The following is a 9,848-nucleotide window of genomic DNA, read 5'->3' as shown; positions in this document are numbered from 1 at the left end:
GGGAGGAAGGGAGGGAGGAAGGGCAGCAGCGGTGAGAGCAGAGAGGGGGTGCAGGAAAGAAAGGACTTCCGGTGAATGATACCTAACCATGCACAGGTGTTTGTGTGGACGGCTGCCTCCATTTTTGTAGGATAGATGTTTAGGAGAGAAACTGCAGGGCTGTGTGGCAATAGCACATTTAATCATCGGAGGAACCACCAAGCTGTTCTCTTAAGCAACCACAGCACAATTTTATGTTCCCACCAGCAGTGTATGAGGTTCCACGAGGGGGCATGGATTCCTTTGCCAGGACTTTTCCTCAGAAATGATGCAAGTGGCACAATTCTCAGGGATTCCTAGGAGTGGACAAAGCACTGCTTAGAACCTGGGATTTTTCTTATTTCAACTTAGCCCAAGCTTTGCTGGTAACCATCTGCAAACTACCTTCCCTGTCTGAGATTTTAAAAATTTCTGTGACATAGAGAGGTCACCACTGATGACCAGAAGCTCCCTCTCCTGTCCTGAGGACCTTTACCTCTTGGGAGCATGTGCCTCTCTGTGGTCAGGTCTGGAAGATTTTCACCACAGGGAGGATCAAGAGGGTGCGCGAGGGTGTGGCGTGAGATTGCTGGAAACCAAGCCCAAGGCACCGCGTTGTTTGCCTCGTGGAATTCACTGAACATCTTGGAAGAAAAATGCAATATCTCTATTTCCCTCTTATAAATAATGCAGCTAACTGAGAATTATTGCCTGCTGTCTGGCTTCGTGTTTGTTAATAACTTCCACAAGAGTTTGAATTATTTCAAAGCCTGAATCCAAGTGTTTGGCTGAAAAGTTTGGTTTATAGTCATCGTGTTCTTCCCACAGTAATTAATTTCAGTGTGCTTCCTCCACTGTTGCTTGTGTCTACATACACACGAGGTGACTGCGATTCCTCCAATACTTGGAGATATTAATTTCTGCCAGGGGTGTGGAGCTCCTGGGAAGTCAATGCTACCAAAGAAGTGGACCCTCTGGGACCCAAATGCTGCCTGATACTAACTAGGATGACAGGCCTTCATCCTGGCAGAGCAGTCCATCTTACAGAGGTGCTGTCCCTTGAAAGATTAGGGGCAGAACAGATCTTTAGAATTCCTTTAGCTTGGGTGTTTTACAATGCAACAGGACTTTGCTCCTAGATTTTCTTTTTGCTTTAAGACAATGATACTCTAAATTGTTCAGCCAAGGGCCAGCCAAATAACTCAGCAGATTAAAGCATCTGCAAACAGGTGCAGGTGCCAAAGGTTTGATTCCTGGGCCTGCCATGTTGGCCCCATCCCTGGGGTGCAGTGAGCCACCAGTTGAGACTGGGTGTGATGGCACACACCTGTAATTCCAACTCTTGAGAGGCTGTAGACAGGTGGATCACTATGAGTCTGATCTAGTAGGGAGACCCTGAACACCTTGTAGACCCTTCCCTAAAATTAAAAAAAAAAAATTGTGCTCCTGCCTTGGGCTGGACCAAAAGATCAAAGATCAAGCAAACGTCAGGCTTCCTAAAGATTGGCATCCGAGATTGATCCTCACCCTGAGGGAGCCAGAAGAATCATTAATCCGACTACTACTGGATGGCTGCCTGATAAAGTCCTGTTCTACATTCATGCCCACTTACTACATGACTCATTACCCCATTTGGTGCTGGGTCTAATCAATTTTACCTAAGCAATGGTGCTTGTAATCCCATTGGTTGACCATAGTTTTGTCCCTCCTCTTGTCCACCTAAGTGAGTTTCCATTCTCTCTTCCTTCGTCCCACATGGTTTTATACTATAAAAGTCCCTGAAAGAGACAGCTTCCTGGGGAACAACCTGCTCGGGCCCCCCTCCTGTCCTTCTGTTGGACAGGAGCTTTCTTTCTCTCAATAAATATATTCTGCTCATAAAAAAAAAAATTGTTACACCAAGACAAGGCTCACTGGGTAAGACTAACCCTGAAAGTTAATAAAAATTCAGATTTCAGGGCCTCCAGATCAGAGATTCTAATTTACTATGCTTGAGATAGGACCTAGGAAAATGAATACTTATTTTTCTTACTAATTGACTGATGTTTTAAAAATACTTCAAAAAATTATTCTGTCCTCCCCCCACTAGTTTAATAATGCATTTCTTTAATGTGTTTTGTTTGTTTGTTTTTTGTACAAGGTCATACTACACAGTTCATACTCATAGTGATCCTCCTGGTTTTAGCGTCCCCAGCTCTGGGATTACAGGAGTACACTACCATGCCTGGACTCGGATTGAACCCTGGTCCTTGCACTTGCTTAAGCAGACACTTAGTCTGCTGAACTATCTCACCAGCCCTTAAAAAGGCATCTCTAATGAATACCCAGGTTTGAAATTCCTACTTTTAGGTAAACAATGTATTTATATTCAATTTAAGAAATATTTATGAAGTATCTAATATGTGCAAGATGTTTGCCCCATTGAATGAAAAATTGTTTATTTCTGCTTTTGTTTACAATCTGGTAGTGAAGAAAAAAAATGAGGGTAAAATCTAGTTACACCTGTGAGGGCTGCTGGCATACATATATGCACAAATGTAAATCAGGGAACAATTAAAACAGGTTGAAAATGATAAGACAGAACGGACCAGTGACTGTGCAAGCCCAGGAGCAACGCCACTTGGTCACAGACAGACGCCCTGTGTGTGAAGGCCTGGTACTGGATGGCAGTTAAGTTTTCATTGAAACAACTGAAGAGTGGCCAGTACATGGAGTCATTCTAATTAAATTAGAGATGATACGAAAATCATTCCCAGCATTATTCTGGGAAGTTTTGCTAAATCATGGTCGCAGGAAAGTTAGGTGTGAAGGCGCCAGCTGCTGTAGCTGGAAGGTTTTCTGAGCCAGAGGGAGCCGCAGCGTCAGAATACCATTTCTGGGAACTTACTGATAGAAATGTGGTCAAGAGTGGCCATAAGACCCATCGATCTCAGTGATTTACAACAAGGATAGGCTTAGGTAGTAGCTGGGACAAAAGTGACTTCACCTAAGCCACAATGTACCTGGTTTGTCTCTAGCTAATATCATAGGTGGCAGCTACATTCCTGGCATCGATGGTGCCAGAATCTAGGCAAAAAGATCGACGTAGCTCTGTGTGGTTTTGTTTATAGCATGATGGCAGAGTTTATGGGGAAAAAGAGGCCAGGATTCTCCAGGAGCAATCACGGTGGCTGCTACTCACTACAGATGTAATCAGGCCAGGCTGGGTCCCTACATTCACTATGGATGAAATAAGATTAGAGCTTAACATGAATGAAGCCACTTGCATTAAACTCCAACAAAAAAAATATCAAATGAAGCCAAGGGACTATAGAGGAAGGGATCTCAGGTGTGTGCTCCTGATAACACAAGTTACCACAAGAAGCTCTGCCAGAGCCACAGCCTTGCACAAAGGCAGCAGTAACCTCACAAAAAGTTTACTTCTTCAAGGACATCAGTGCAGGAACTCTGTCCAAACACTGCCTGAGACCAAAATTGCTGTGCAAATTTAAAACTATACTAGTTACTAGGACCCACAATAGTTGTGTCCTTTGGAGGGTGGTGGGAGGTGAAATAAATGAATGGACAATTGACCCAGTGAGTAGCTGTTGTGCATTGCTGTCCTTTATTTTGTGAATTCAGATGCCTTACTCCTAAGGCCCTGATGACTCTGGAAGAGCTCCCTGTGCCAGGGCTGGCCAACTCCTCTGGGTCATAAGAATCTTGGCTGAGCACACTTACTCAGCACAAACCAACTAGCCCAGGGCCATCTTATTCATTTTGCTCACTGCTGGGACAAAAGCTTGACCCCCACAACTTGAAGAAGGAGAGATTTATTTTCATTCATAGTAACAGTCCTCGGTCAGCTGGTTCCAAAGCAAAGCCAGCATGGCAGAGGGGCATAGTGGAGGAGAAGCTGCTCATGCCATGGTGTCCTGGAAGCAGAGAGAGAAGGGAAGAGCTGGGGTGGAGACACATCCTTCCAGCCCCTCCAAGAGCAAGTCAGCTACAGCACCCCCATGAATAAACACCCTCCAAAAGTCCTGCCTATGATTCCACAAGGGCTTTGGAGGATGTTCTTGATCTAAACCATAAGAGCTCAGCCCAACTATTTCCTGCATTGGGGCCTCCCATTTGAGGCCACTATAAACTTGCCTTAATCACCTAGGGCCAGCTACCTGACAACTAAAGGCAGCTCATGTGGTGGATTGCCATATGATGGTCAACTTGTTCTACTCAACTGAACTAAGCTAGTGTGATGCTGGGTATGGGAGGCCCACCTGAGAATTGTTGCCAGCAGCTTGAGAGGCAGAACTGATGAAGAAGAAGTGATGAGGCTGGTAAGAGAAGCTGTTTGGAGAAGCTGTTGGAGCTGTTGGAAACTGCTGGTTCAGTTTGAGCTATTCTGCTAGGTGAACTTGTCATGCTGGTTTTCCTGGTGAGCTTGGCTGTTCCTATCAGAAGAGTAGCTTGGGACCTCATTGTCACTGAGAATGGCTACAGTTCATTCTGGAGGAGCTCTGGGCTTCACCTTGAGCGTTTCTTTCTGGCTCCAGATGGGAAGATGGTGTGCTGCTCAGCCTCCTGGAGAAGCCTGTCATGTTGGCTTTCCTGATGAAAACTCAGCTTTCCTCCTCATGAGAGGAGCTCAGAACCTCACTGTTACTGAGGATGGCTGTGGTGTTGCTCAGGGGAGCTCTGGCACTTACCTTCAACATTGCCGTCTGACTCCAGTTCAGATTCCTCAGCCTGCTAGCACAGATCCTTCATCCCACTGACACAGACTGATCTTTGGGCCTTCCCAGAACACATCTGTGAAACAGGCCTGCATGAGGCATTGTCATGGGCTCTAGAGGCCTCAGTTGGGTTCACTGGAGTCATTGTTATGGGCTGTAGGTTTTTAGCTGAACTCATACAGGACATTACCATGGGGTCCAGGCCTTCAGCTGGACTCTTTGTCTTTAATGTGTGGACAGATTTCTTATACTTTTGGTATATGATTCTTTGGGCAATTAGATCTTGCCCTGTCTTTGCTTTCTGGCTAACCCCAGTGCTTCCCCATTTGCTCTACCCCATGGTCAGGATGTTCTTGCCCTTTGGGATCTGAGCATAACAAACTGTCTTTCCAGTGGCCATTGTTTCCTGAGCTGTTGGCCTCACATTAACTAAATAGTAAGAGAGCCCATAATAAAAGATGGTGGTAGGCAGAATGCTAAAGATATTTCCTCCAATACTCCCCTTGCTGGTTTTTGAATCTGCAGCCTTTCAGACATATGGATTTCTGTCTGTGAAACCTGGACAGATGAACCCAACTGGAATTCCAGATTCCTGATCCATGCCACTGTGAGACAGAAAAGGTATGACGTTTTACAGCTGTTGTGTTTGCAATGATTTGTTGTGACAACAATAGAAAATGAATATGGGGCTAGGGAGATAGGCTGGTGGTCTAAGTGCCTGTCTGTACTATGTGTATACTCGGCGCCTAACCTTGATTTGTGTTCTAGTTTCCTTCTCTGGAAAGTGGGGCTAAGTAGAGCAATCCCGTGTAGATATGCTGTGGGGATTATATAAATTAATTCATGGAAATTGCTTAGAGCATGCCTGTCACGTAGGAAATACTCTGTAATTGTCTACCATTTTTGTGCCTTCAATTTTCATGGAAAAATAGTTAGAAATGATCAAGGAGGGCTGGGGAGATAACTCGGCGGTCTAAGCACTCGCCTGGCAAGCACAAAGACCTGGGTTCAATCACTGGTACCACATGCCATGCTGCCCTGGTACCCTGGGAGTGTGCGCTGGCTACTGAGACCAGGCATGGTGGCACATGCCTATAATCCCGGTGCTGGGGAGGCAGAAACAGGAAGATCACTACGAGTCGGGCTGCGTAGTGAGATCCTGTAACAAATAAATGAGTAAGTAAATCAATAAAATATTGTTTAATAAAATATTTTTTAAAAATAAAAAAAAGAAATGATCAAGGAGAAAAGTGTAAAAACTTAATTAGAGACTTGGCTGTATGAGATTCAAAGTGCTTATGAAGACACAGCAATTAAATCAGCATGCTAATGATTTGGAAATAAGCTGATGGCTTGATAGAGCAGCTCGAGCCGCCAGATGCGAACACGCACACTCACATCTCGCCACTCAACTATCCCTCGAGTGCCTCCTCTTTGCGAGGGAAGGGCTGCTCTGCACAGTGGGGACATGGCAGCCAGACGAAGGAAAAAGGCAAAACATAAAAAGTGAAGTCCTTCTTCTTAAAGATCTTGGGCCCTAGAAGTGGAGCCAAGCAACGAACAGTTAACTGCTGAATGTTATGTGGAGAATTAGGAATTATCTGTTGTGATGAGAGGAATCAAAAGAAATGGGGAGAGTGCTGTTGGCGGTAGGGCGGCCTCTTGCTGGCCAGGGCCCCGGAGAAGTGCGCAGGGCTGTAGTCCAAACAGCCAGACGAGTGTTTGGGCGGAAGGCGGGACAAGTGCCCGGGCCTCGTGGTGGTGCAGGCGTGATCTGACCGAGCTTGGTGTGTTTGCAACCGAGTAGGGAGAGAGGGCGAGTGGTGAAGACGTCCGAGCCGCAGCCTCCAGCGAGGTGTTAGTCAGAGGCTTCTGGAGAGGACACAGAGCGCCAGGTAAAGTTGAATTCGGAGGCACAACAAATGGATTTTTGGGGCCCACTTTGGGACATACTTCATATATCCTAAATAAAATATTTAGCCCTTGTTTCTCTGAAATTCTAAAATTCAATTTTTAGCTAGACACACTGAATTTGTGCCCATTCTGGCAGTTTTATCTGGAAAGGAGGCCTATAAGATTACATTTGAAAATTAACACAAAATTAGGTTTACAGTGTATTCTCAACCATATTAAAATGTGTAGGCAAATATCTGGAATGGTATATACTAAAATGTTAATCCTATTGCTCCTAGACATGATAGACCTGTGGACGGTGTTATTTATTTATTGCTTCTCTGAGTGTCTGTAAATTCTACGCACACTGCATACAGACTCATCAGTTTGTCTAAATTCGTATTCCAAGTGCTTAGGAGTGAGAGGATGCTTCTGAGAGTGAATAAGTGCTGCAGAATGAATATTTATTGACTGCGGCATTATTGAATTAATTGTGCACAGTTATTCTAAGGTGAGGGAACCTTTAGCTCAGCTGCAGACAGACCCCGTCTGGTGCCCAGAAGGAGAAGGGAGGAGAGAGTTTTGTAGGGGGCCTGAGGTGCTGACTGCTTTATCCCCAGGGGAAGGATGCTAGGTGCTCCTGTCTGAGGCTTATGCATGAGGCTTTGGGTGGATGGGATGCTGCTGAGACCATGAGCGGTCCAGGCCTCAAGACTGGCCTGGTCCCTTTGCTGGTCTGTTTACTCCGCTTTGAGAACTGCCATGTTCTCAGAATGGTGCTGAGTGTTAGTCTTCCTCTGGCCCTTGGTTAAGTACTTGGGGGGAAATGTGGGCACTGCAGTTCCTGCAAAAGCATGCAAAGGGGTTCTGAGGCAGCCCTGCATAGCATTTGGCTTGAACTGTCAGCCCCTCAGCGGCCTGCAGGCTCATCAGCACCTGAGATTCGGAGTGTGCTGTTAACAAGCATAATGCTTCAATAGTTCATTGTCCTTCAGGCAATAGCGAGCTTCTAGAATTCGCTGTCTGCATGTTCAGATAGAAGCGTTGTGGTCAGCATGTTCTGACCCTGGTACTAAACCAGCAGAGGAACAAGAACAAGGTGGGGGCCAGGGGTGCAACTCTGGCAGCCAGCTCTGTGGCTCTGTGGACAGACAGACTAAGGCATTTGGGGATCGGGCCCACAGTACCGATGGGGCCTTGAGTTCTGTCCACGTGGCTGTCTTCCTCCAACACTGCCTCTCGTTCCTTCTCATGCCTTGAGTGTTCCCGGCCTGGTCCTGAGCCGGCTGAGCCGTGTGTGTGTCTGTTGATTACTGTTGGATGGTTGGTTCAGTTCTGCTGCCATACGAATGGCAACAGAGCCCCTAAGCCAGCCCTTGAAGACAAAAAATGTAACCCTCTGCCTGGGTGACCTGGATGACCCTGATGGTTATCAGGTGCCAACACTCCGCTGACCATTCCTCCAACATGCTGAGCTCAGTCCTGCCTTGTGGTCTCGGTGTCTGCTGTCCCTTCTTCCCACAGTGTTCTTCTCTAGAGCTTCACAAAATTGGCTTCTTGTCTTCATGCAGCTCAAGGATTTGCTCTGTCCCCTACTTACAGGGGCCACCATGACCACCCTCTCTCTGCATTTACTCTCCAGTGTTTGCCTGATTGGTTCTTACTGGCTTCCCTCCTGCTGGGACATCAGCTTTGGAGGAGCGGAGCCCCCTGGGCTTTGTGGTCCCCCCAGGAGGAGGAGCATGACGGGCATCTGGTAGACACTCAGGGTGCATCGGCTGAGCTCATCCCTACCTGGGTTTCTAGGATATCCTCTGGCGCTGTGGGGTGCTCTGATCCCTTAGCTCTTCTTGCACTGTTGGCAAACCTTTTCACCTGAGTTTGCCCCCTGATGATTGTCTTGTTTTGAAAGAAAAACTGTGAGACAAAGAAGGGAAACTTAGTGCACTTCAGAAGCTGATGGCCTCATCAAGTCTGGATTCCAGCATGACCTAAGGCCTCATGGGTGTCTTGGCTGACAGTTGTCCTGGTTGATCCCACTTAGTTTGGGTATTGTCTCCCTCATTCCCAGGTTCAGAGGGATGTTGTGGCCCTAGCAAAGCTTCATACCCAGCCTTCATCCAGTCAAGGACCCAGAATGGGCCTCCTGGCTCTGTGTGCCTCTTGTCTTTCTGAAGCTGCCCTGGTTCTTTGGGATTGAGCAGGCTCTTGCAGTGAATGTAGTGGTACTGTGGAAATGGGCCTTGGCCTTTGTCCCTCCTGCATGGAGCAGCACATGTGTCCATTGCTGTGCAGGAGGGGTCCCTGCATCGCCTCTCCTCTCACAGTTTGAAGCACATATGGTTTTACCTATTATCATTTGGCTGAAGCATGACTTCTGGCCCCTTTCCAACTTAAGAGAGTGCCTGGTCATCACCCTAAAATCAAAGACAGTCTACTGTCTGTGTGGGATCCTAAGGGTGCTACATAGCTCTTCTGAATTTTGCTTTTCTCACCTATAAAATGGATAACCTATCTTTTTGGGATAAGGGGGTGTTAAGGTCTCCTGTTAAGATTGCGGTATTGGATATCAGATTTTTCATGTCCATTAAGATTTGCTTTATATAGTTGGGTGCTCCTGTGTTTGGTGCATACATATTTATGAATGTTACCACTTCCTCTTGAATTTTTCCCCTAACCAGTATATAGTGACTTTCTTTATTTTGCTTGATCATTCTTGGTTTGAAGTTGAGACTGTCTGAGAATAGAATTGTTACCCCTACTTTTTTCTGAAGTGCTGGGCCATGTAACATTGTTTTCCATCCTTTGACTTTCAGCCTATGAATGTCTTTATGAGTTAAATGTGTTTCTTGCATACAGCATATTGTTGGATTTTGTTTCCTAATCCACTGTCTATTTCTCTTAATTGGTGAATTGAGTCCATTTAAATTGATGGTTAGAATTGAGATGTATTGACTTATGATTGCCATGTTATTTACCTGCTGCTGTTTACTCCTTTTTCATTTGTTTCCTGTGTTTGTTTGCCCTATTTAGTGGGCTCCTTCTATTCTCATTCATGGTGTTCTGATCATTTTGGTCCCTCTCCAGAATATCTTTTAGTAGTCTGTGTAGGGTTGGTTTTGTTATGATGAAATTCTTTAGTTGTTCTTTGTCATGGAAGTATTTCACTTCTCCATCAAACTTGAAAGAGAGTTTTGCAGGGTATAGTAGTCTGGGCTGGAA

The sequence above is a fragment of the Octodon degus genome, unplaced genomic scaffold, assembly GCF_000260255.1.
Source record: "Octodon degus isolate 3935 unplaced genomic scaffold, OctDeg1.0 scaffold00266, whole genome shotgun sequence".
NCBI lineage: Eukaryota > Metazoa > Chordata > Mammalia > Rodentia > Octodontidae > Octodon > Octodon degus.
Note: the sequence above shows the minus strand (reverse complement) of the source record.